Below are 10,749 nucleotides of genomic sequence, written 5' to 3'. Positions count from 1 at the left end.
TCCTTGTGAAATTGAATGAGTTTTTCAGAGGAGAAAGCAGGGTCACACCTAGCAACTCCCACATCTCCCACAATAATAAAACAAAAACATACACACACTCAGAGGACGAGAGAGAGAGAGACACACGCAAGACTCCGGCCCCAAAGCTGTTTGCATGTTTGTTTGTCTATATACAAACACTCACTCTTTGTTTCCTGTTTAGCAACACCTCCCCATCCCTATGACGTCACAGTTTTCATTGGCCGGTAGTGTTAAAGGGTCCCCAGGCCCAAGTCTGATTGGCCGACAGGCATTCTAACATTGTTTGTACTTTTCCACTCAGTGATGCAGAAAGGATGAGCAAAAGAAGCGAGTAGGAAAAATGCAAGTCTCTCTCTGTTCATCTTTCTCTTCATTCCTCTGGTGGATGTGCTGGATAATTTGTGACACACTGGGCTGCACTGCTGACCTCATAGCACACATTCGTTCCTCAGTGTGTGGCAGACAGTCACATGGAATGGAGTCACACACAGGGACCATTAATGCAGAGTCTGTTTGTTGTTCGCTAGGACATTCTGATACTCTGAGCTACATAAGACATGATTCCCTGGATGCATGTGAACTCACACAGCTGAGCACTCCCACTTCCTGCAAACACTGTCAGAAACGCCATTCAGACAAGATTAAAGAATGTGTCTAAAATAATTTGAGTCACACTTTGACACATCTTGTCATTTTTTGATTAAAAATCTTTTTAGCGTTTCAAATCAATTCAATCATAAATACTTAGGATGCAAACATGAATGAGTTCAAATGATTCACTGAAAATAACCATCTCAAAATGAGCCACCTTCCATCAATTTAACATTGACATGCCCCCAGAGGGTTAAGTGTCATTTGTGATTACTAGATTCCGATTTTTTTAAATCAGTTTATTATTTCAGACCAATTGAATTAATGAATCATTAAGATTGATTTTTGGTTAAACAGATTCTTCTTCTTTATACTACATTAATTGGTGATTTCTAGACAGGGATTTTTGCAAATTAATTTCATAATGTCAGACCAAATTAATAGATGCATTATTAAGAAAATAAATTGACTTTTAAGGGCAGTTTGCTCAAGATCAATATGTATCAGACAAAATATTTTTGATCAAAGGAACATTTGAAAATGTCCATTTACATTACTCAATATTGTTTTTTTTGTTTGTTTGTTTTTTTACTATTAAAACTCTTTGACAAATAATTTCCCTTTTTAAACATAGGATCTTGTGATTTCGTTAGCTGAAAAACAGTAGGTAATTTAATCCAAATTATTTAAAAAGAAAAACAGACGATTTGGAATTAACTTGGGAGTCGCATGTCTGCAGAACTCAAATTTACATAAAACCCTCAGAGAAACTAGTCCCATCAAAATAGGTCTTTAATTGGGTAAGTGAGATGCAAACAGTCACACACACACAGGCTATGATTTCCAGGACCGAGACATGTGGATGCGGTCTGTCCAACAGAGAGCAGGCCGATCTCACACAGAGATCAAATAACCTCAGTGACATCATCATCTACATTATACTCCGCTAGCTGAAGCCCTACACAGACAGAGGTGATCACTGCTCTAAATCACAGCAGTGTGTGATGACGTGCCTGACGCAGTTTAGGTACCAAAGACTGCTTTCAGGAATGAAAAGTTGATCTTCTCATAAAAGTTTATCAAGTGAGGCCAGAACAACCTGCATGCCACATATACACAAGACTGTTATACATCATTTTTCGCTCCAAATTGTGAAAATAAAATTCTCTAAGTGACTAAACAATATTCTGCACTCTACCAAACCAAATCAATCTAAAATACAAGAAACAAGTATGCAAACACAGGAAAATAAATGCTCATCTGATGCATTGCGCCGTATATATTTAAGCAGCATTCTTGCACTAATGTGGCCATAATCAAACCTGAACACTCAGCAGGGCACAAGAGATCCCTTTAAATATCTGCCTTCAAATGCTATTAAACTAGATGTGTTATGAATCAGGTATTTAGCTAAAAACTGGTAAATAAACTGAACATGCTTAAGCAGTCGGCAAAACTGCTAAGCCACCTATTTAAGATCACTGACATTTTAATAGAATTGTCACTTTTGTTGGTGATCATAAAAGCAGCCATTACAGTCCCCTCATTAACCATAGGAAAATTAAAAAAATAACAATGCATTAATATACAAAGACACAAAAACAATATGTCTGAAAGAACAAAGTATGTTTTCTAGTAATAATCACTGGATGTAATCATTTATACATGCCCAAACTACTCTCCACTGGAAATTAATGACTTCTCTAAATTTTCTCAGAATTTTCTGTGGTGGGTTTACTCCTGCTTCATGCATGGTGGAGTTCAAAGGTGCTATGTTTGTGTATTTAAAAGAGGGAGAAATGAATCTGCTATGGTTCTAATAAAGTGATAACATTATTTCTGCAGTGTCTCAACATGCCCAGATTCCTCCGATCTCTCTGATCTAGTCTCTCTGCAGACCTTCAGATAGTTTCAACAGAATTCCTCTGCAGCATTCTCATTTATGTAGCTCTTATTTGGAGACATAAAGTTATGTCTTTGGCCTGACTTCTAAGCAGAGACTGGCAATGGGAAGAGTGGAAAAGTCCACTGGTTCAAGTGGATGTCGCCAGCTCTTGAAATTAAGCCTCGCTCCTCATTGTTTGAACAGAGAGGCCCCAACGCACGGGAAATGTCACCAACGCACAAGACTGGAGGGAGTGAGAGCAAGAGAGACTTGCTGTTGCATGCCAACTCCAAGTGACATTTCTCCAATGGTGCTAGACATTTCTAGTTGTTGATGTACTTAACCCAAGTCAACAGTGACTAGGAGCTGTGAAGTGAAAACATCTCACCAAACATGATGAACCCCAAAAACAGAGGATGTTAATGCTAATGGAAAGCACAACCATAGCAGTTTCAGAAAGTGCTTAAAAGTAGTGGGTTTTTTTTGGATATGAAATGCAACATTTTTCTTTAACTGCAGCTGTACCTGCAGCACATGACTCCTGCTCACTGACACAGTGAAATAATCCACAAAAACCCAGAATCTACTTCCGGAAATGAATCAGCTGCATTTTAAAAAGCACAAGCTCACAAAGAGGATGGATTGCTCAAGCATCTATGTGAGATGCACAGTGGAAAACTGGGATAAAAAGAATCACACTACACTGAGAACTGCATGGTAATAACAGATGCAAAACGGTCTAATTTCACAGATCCAAAAATAAATAAATAAATGAAAATCATTGTTCATAATGCATGCAAAGTGGCAAAACTGTAAGTCTAACCTGAATAACAAAATAAAATGAAAATTTCATAAAATGAAATTGTTTAAAAAAATATATAACTAATGTGAACGTATGAATTATTACATTTAATTCCAAATACAGACTCACAATCTCAAGACGACGACTTCAGCACAGTCCTAAAAAAATAGGTACAAAAACAAAGTATATTCCTAAGAAATACATTATGTGCCAATGTGTGTGTGTGTGTGTGTGTGTGTGTCTACATCACAAAGTATGCATGTATGATTACGATCCTATTCCTCTTTTTCTCCATTGGGACTGCTAATGTTTCCTTTCATTGATCGGATTCTTCCCTGGCTCTTCCACCATTATCCTACACGCCACTTCCTTTGCTGCCTCACGTGAAACTCAAGACCTTCAAAGAGGACATCAGACGAAGGGAGGACAGAACAAGGTGGAGAACCTGGTGATGAGCAGAAGACGATGACAGAGGCACACTGCAGAACACAGAGTCAGCAGTCGCACACAAACACACCCTTACTGTTCAGAAGTGCCTATAGACCCGAGAGAGAGTGTGTGAATGGTGTTTTGAACACATGGTACAGCTCAAGTTATGAGCTGATAAAGATCAAAACATGTCACTGACACTGTGAAATGTTTGTTCACCTGTCTATTAGGTCAAGTGTGTGCTCTACTCACACTATGCAACCCATAACTAAAGCAACATTGGCCAACATCGAGTTACACTAATCTGCGCCTATGCAGAGGAGAGGGTGTGTATGCAGGCCTGTCGCAGCCAGCACATTTTAGGAACCATCATGCACTGTCCTGGACTATATATGCAAAAAAGCTGGACATTTTATCTTAATAAAGCACATGATGTATTCATCAGAGTGTGTTACTCACAGTTCCCACTCCAGGACTTGAGCAGAGACTTGATGCTGATCTCAAAGAACACAGAATCCGGCAGACTCAGCATGACGCCACCAGAGGACTGTGGGTAAAAAGAAGGCACTGGTTTCTCCAGCCAGTCCTGCTGGCTCTGTGCTCCAAACGTCCGTCGCACTCACCCACGCATCCCGTCTCGCCCGCAGGCAGGCAAAGTTTCAGCCTCTGCCCGGGATTGTAAAGAAGCGCATGCTGCTGAACGCACACTGACACACACGTGTGCTCGTCCACACACACACGCAGATCAGCTGCGGGGCTCTGAGAAGCCCATAAGGATCCAACAGAGTGGAAGCACCTCAAGCAAGACGAATTGCGACTAGAGAATCAACAAAAACAAGACTATGTTGTTTCCTCAGACTGCTTGTGGGAGTATCATCCGCTCCATCCAGCCTGGAATGCCGCACAGTGAAACTTTGTTCTGGGAATGTGTGAGTGTCTGAGTGAACGAGGGAATGGTGAGGATGGACTCCCAGCAGAGAGTAGCAACGCTCCCTCGCTCACGTAACTCTTCCTGTCCACGATGGGTCCTAGAGCTCAGAAGATAAACAGTCGCTCTCATTCACTGCGTATGGTTTAACAGCACTGGCGCTGGCTCTCTCTCTCTCTCTCCCATCACCCTCCCTCTCTCTTGCTCTCACTCTGTGAAGAGAGCGTTTGTTTCAATGGCAGAATAGAAGGAGGGGAGGCTGATGTCATCAGCACGCTGCTAGCCCTCTGTGGTTTCACTCCAGCGCTTCAAATACATGTCATTACGACTACCGCCTTGCTCTTTCTCACTTTCCCCTCTCTTTCTTTAGCCTTTTCTTTTGGAGGCTTGTGAAAACGCACACTTCCTGTACCAACACTGATGTGTCACCAGCAACTGCAGTAAAGTCAGAGAGGGAGGGACAGAGAGAGAGAGAGAAATGGAATCTAGAGGAGGTGTGTGAGAAAGTGGTGATGTAAGTATTATTAGCTCAAATGGTACAGATGAAAAGAGTATATGTAAGAATACTGAAGGAAACAAGGCATGTCCAATGTCAATTACAGTCCACCAAACCCCAAAAACAAATAAATTATTCGAATATCTATCTACACAGCTCACTTTTTACTTTAAATAATTAAACAATGTTGTGGCCCCATGAAAATGTAATTTGATAAATTGCTAATTAATAAAATAAATTGCTATTTTATTTATATAAATTGCATAGTGTCATTAGCTTATTTTAATGTCACATTTGTTTTAATCAGTTATTAGCTTTAACTCGCAAACCCCCATTTAGGAATCTTGCTTTAGCGCATTCCTTCATTCACAAAATGACTGGGCAGCTGCTGTAAGTTTTATATCCAGACTACATATCTATGTTTGTTCCATACCAAAGTGGAAACTGTTCGTCTAAAAATACTGAAATTTTCCCCTAGGTTCAAAACGTATAAATTACGCAGGAGGGTAACTGTTCGGAAAAGTTGTATCCCTGCAATTTACATTGACGCACTGACATCCACACACAGCTGGAGTGAATGATGCTTGACCTATGAGGTAACCGATGCCCTGCTTGCAGAAGAGGGTGCAGCAGCCCGGGTCTATTAATTGAAGAATGAGAGAGAGCAGTCTTTTGAGTTTAGAGAGAAGGAGCTGAATCACACCCTAATCTGACATATCATGTAAAACAAATATCTTAAGCGAAGCAAACTTTTACAATGATATATCTGACTGCTTTGTTTTTTCAATGCTTCCCAAGCTGGGCAAAATACTGGATTCTCACAATATACCAGTAAAAATTATGTAGCACTATGAATATCACAAAGCTGTAATTACTTTTTTATAGGGCCATTTTAGTCTAATTTAATTTTGATTACATCTCTCGCCCCTGTGTTAAGACTTCAACGGTTTCAACCATCAATTCAAAACACGACAGATTCAACAATTGAAAAAAAATATATGAAAAACCTAAAAATATCTCCATGTTTCAGATCAAAAGTCTAATGCTGGTTTTTCATATTATTATTCAAATGTTTTTGTGCAAAATAAGTAGAAGTAAATAATGCTGTTTATTGTTATATTGGTGGATATAAAAGAAAATGATAAATGAAATATCCATCATCTTTGGGAAAACAGCAGGGCTCTCATTTCTTTAACTGAAAACTAATGTTAGACCTTACTTTATTTGTAGCTTTGTTATATTGTATCTGTGCTTGAAATGTTTATTTGTTCTTATTACTGATGGTTCACTTGCTTTTAATAATGTTTGACCTTATATTAGTTATGCTACTAATTTTTGCTGTGGTATTGAAAAGGTAGCCTACCTAGTGTCAAAAAAAATAATAATTATATATAATATATAATATACACACACACACACACACACACACACACACACACACACACACAGAGACATATATATATAAAAATATGACCTGTGGCTCTAAATCTTTAATATGATTCCAAGCCATGAGTTTTGTGATCTGCTGCACTCCTACTCACTTGATATTTGAAGTAGAGATGTAATGTTTCGTCGTTTAAATTAGTTTCTTTAAATGGCATTATGACCAGTACTTAGTTTGATCCCGCTCGATCCTGTTCAGGAATATGTAATATTTTGAATACACACGTACGTATAAGGTAAGTCAAATTTTATGTACAGTAATGTAACTGGCAACCATAACATTACTGAGAAACGGTTTGCGCTGTGCAGCAGAAATGTAGTGCGGTTTAGTTTCACTTTCGTTTTGTTTGCATTTTGATGTTTCTTCAATTCAACAGAAATGGCAGAGCTTATGAGTTGGACAATGCAGTGGTTGCGCCAGTGCTACTGCTCACAAAAATATATATACACATACACATACCGACATTTAATGTTTGCATATAAGGCATCTATTTATTTTTTAGATCACAATTTGACTCAATTCAAGGATTTCTCCATGAAGAATCAGGTCATCTATAAGCAGAAACTCTGCAACCAGCATTTCCCAGAGCCACTTCTATGACGTGCCATACGGGACAACAGTAAAAAAGAAAAGAAAGAAAAACAGCATGAAGAGATGCTGAAACTGATCCCACATCTATGGAAAAAGACATCTTGCGCTTTTGGCAGAGTTTCAACCGTGATCCAATTATGATACAGCTATATTAAACTGTGCCATCCAATTGTGTAAAGGTAAATGTAAGGTGGTTGGCGATATCCAGTTAAAAAAAATAACCATCCTCCATCTCCAACGTCCTGTCACCTCTGATCACAAAAACATTAGACCATGACATCATCTGACCAGAGGCTCGAGATGAGATAGAGTGCACACAAACAGATTCCACTGATACCACTCACAATCTCTCTTTCTCTCCCTCCCCCCACCTCTCTTTTTCTATATCCGTCTCCTTCACCCTCTCTCAATCACTTGACTTTCCCTCCCTGCTGGAGTTATGCAAAGCGAGAAGGCAGCATTGTAAACAAACACTGGGTATAAAAGGCCTTATTGTGGAGACTGCAGCACAGAGTTTCCACTCATACACAAATATAAACATACGCACATGCACAGACAAACATATTATATGCAGTTACGCTAAAGAATACGCTGAACAGAGCCACTCCAATTGCTGATTGAGTGAGTAAAAGATGCCATGTGATTAGTAAGAAAGCAAAAGACAACAACGACTTAAGAATTCTGGATAGGTCAGATCTCTAGTTTCCATCTCCACACCATCTTAGAACTTCAATTTGTAGTGCTGATAGTCTGATCGGAATGTAACTTTTAAACATTTCTGTGAAAGTGAGCTCACTGTTTATCACATGCACTGATCTGAGAACAGGTGTATGGTGACAGAACATGACAATGCAACGAGAATGTTGCAATACATTTAAGGATTTAACTATTTCCTAATAATACTGTTTTTGTCCCTCTGCATTGACAAAGGAGTGCATCTTAGCACTTTTATGTAAGTTAGGTTTGCTAACTGGCTCTTCCCACATGCACCACACCCAGTAAAATAAGTCAGTTCACATGATGGCCAAAGACTGCCATCTCTCTCTCAAATACACAGTTTAGGTTAAACAGTAGGATCCTGCTCAACACAGCAGCAATGCTTTTCTATTGTCAGCAGGGTGTGACTTTCACAAACTACTTTAATATACCGCAAATCATGCAGAGTCAAATCCAACTCTAGGTTAATTAGATCAGATTCTGAGCAAGATTTAAACATACTAATTCAAACTTAACCCCAGGTTTACAGTAACTAAACCAGATTCTGAACTCAAACTATCTCAGGTTTACAATGACTAAATCAGATTCTGATCCAGATAAGAAACACAAACTCGATCCCATCCAGTATATAAACCAGGTTCTAATCCAGATCAAACCCCATCTCAGGTTTATAGTCACTAAACCAGATTCTGATCCAGATCAAAAGTATGCTTAAATAAATCAGATTCTGATACAAGTCAAAAAATATTCTCAACCCCTATCCCGGTTGTACCTAAATCAGTTTCCGAAACAGATCAAAGATATTCTCAAACCTAGGGCCATATGATTTCCGCAATGTGGAGAATGCGGACGGAACCGCGGAATCCAGTCAAAAAAAGGAATTCACAGTTTAATGCGGAATGTCACGGAATTTGTCACATTTTTTATTAATTAAACAAAAGAAGGTCATTACACTTAAATCAAATCGCGATATGGACTAGGGCGGTCACTTTTATGAATTTTTTTTTTCCGATTTTTAAGACATAAGTGTTTATTGAATCGATTGTAGAATCGATTTTCCATGTCTAAAAAAAAAAAGAAGTTTCCTTTTTCAATGTCAAATAACGGACGAACGTAAAGAGAGCACTGGAAATGCACAAGTCAGCAATATTTCTTATTTATTGGCATGAAGTTTCGTGCAGAATAACAAACAGCAACAGGAGCGCAACATTCTCGAAAAAATATATATGCAGAGGGGACAGCTGCCATAACAAAAAAAAAAACATCACTGCAGGCTTCAACCAGGCTGCATTTATGATTTAGACTATTCAAAAATCTTTTCATTTTAAATAATGATTCAATCCATTTGAATCCAACTGTTCAAAAAAATTTAACTTTAAATGGACTTGAGAAACAGGCCATGTGTGTTTTTTTATTGAAAGTAACCGACATAATTAAAGGCTAGGGCATTACAAATTTATTGGACAAGAAAACAAGTCGATCAACATTTTCGGGGTCCAGAGCAGAGTGTTTTTTATTCAATGTATGTCCAGCTGTTGAGAAGACACGCTCCGACTGCACTGATGTCCCAGAGACACTCAGGTACAGCTGCGCAAGGTGGGGGTATTACTGGTCGCTGTCAGCTTGCAATGGTCCTTTTCATAACTCAGAATCCTTTGTAACTAGATGCGCGAATGAGGCGAATTCGCATCTACCGCACCGCGAGACCTCCAGATGCGCATAAACGCATCTTTACATTGACTTAACATTGAAATCATTCGCGCCAAACACTCTATTCGCGTTTGGTGTGAACGCAGCATAAGAGGTCGCTTTCAACGTCACTGGGTTATTATAGGCGCGTAACATAGCCTACTACTACTAAAATTAAACAAACATTTTTAAGGAATAATAACAAAATGTCTTCCCCTTTGTTTGCTTAATTGTAAATAATTAAAAGATAAATGAAATAAATGTTTTAAGTCTTCATTTGATAACCAGAAAATTTTGAAATTTCACAGAATTTTTAATTTACACAGAATTTCTGAGGGAAAAAAATCATAAGGCTACATTAATTAATAAATTAAGTTGTTTTATGCATTCAAATAATTAGACATTAGACATCTCATAGGGCCCTAAACATAATTTTTGTTAAACTTTTAATAAAATGATGTGAAAATGTATACGTTTCACGATTTTAATTCTTTTTCGACCGCATCACATTTAACATTGCAGTTTTACAAGTTCACTTTTTTTTTTTATCACTGTCCATATAGGCAAATATTCTGATCCAGATCAATAAAAAACATTAAATCAAACCCAAGCTTAGACAGTATCTAAACCAAATTAAAATCCAGATCAGCACATTTATCCTCATTCAAATCTAATGCAGCAAACAGATGGAAAGAAGACACAGGCACTTGGTTCAGAGATCAGATGCTGATGTTTCAGAAGACAGACTGTAAGTGCTTTTGGACAGTGAGGAGGGCATACACTGATGAACAGACGGTCTGTGAAGGCCTTTTACTCCCATGAGACCACAGTGAAAGTGCATTTCCTGTACTGTACATTATAGCACCAAGTATTGGGAAAAAGGGCAGACAAAAAAAGGAATAAGGCAGACAAATGGTGAATGATGAAGAAGTAAAAGAAGGAGAGGGACAGGGAGAAAGAGAGACTGATCAATACAAACAGTCTGAGGTTGTACTATTTGCTCAAGTTTTTACCAGACAGAGTAAAGCATGTTTCCTTGTGTGAAACTTCATCTCCCATGATCCAAAGTCCAGACAACAGCTGTGCAGAGAAGCTATAGCACAAACTTGGAACTTATTGCCCTCTAATAAACATCTGAGACAGTCTATTTTAAGGA

The 10,749-nt window shown here is 38.5% G+C and overlaps 1 protein-coding gene across 1 annotated transcript in view; it reads right to left on the bottom strand.

Annotated features, from left to right (window-relative positions):
• Positions 1-10,749, bottom strand: part of LOC113121015 (protein furry homolog-like) — a 72,862-nt gene that overhangs the window by 54,169 nt on the left and 7,944 nt on the right.

This window comes from Carassius auratus, chromosome 20 (assembly GCF_003368295.1).
Source record: "Carassius auratus strain Wakin chromosome 20, ASM336829v1, whole genome shotgun sequence".
Taxonomy (NCBI): Eukaryota; Metazoa; Chordata; class Actinopteri; order Cypriniformes; family Cyprinidae; genus Carassius; species Carassius auratus.
Note: the sequence above shows the minus strand (reverse complement) of the source record. Positions and strands in the feature narration are given on the sequence as shown.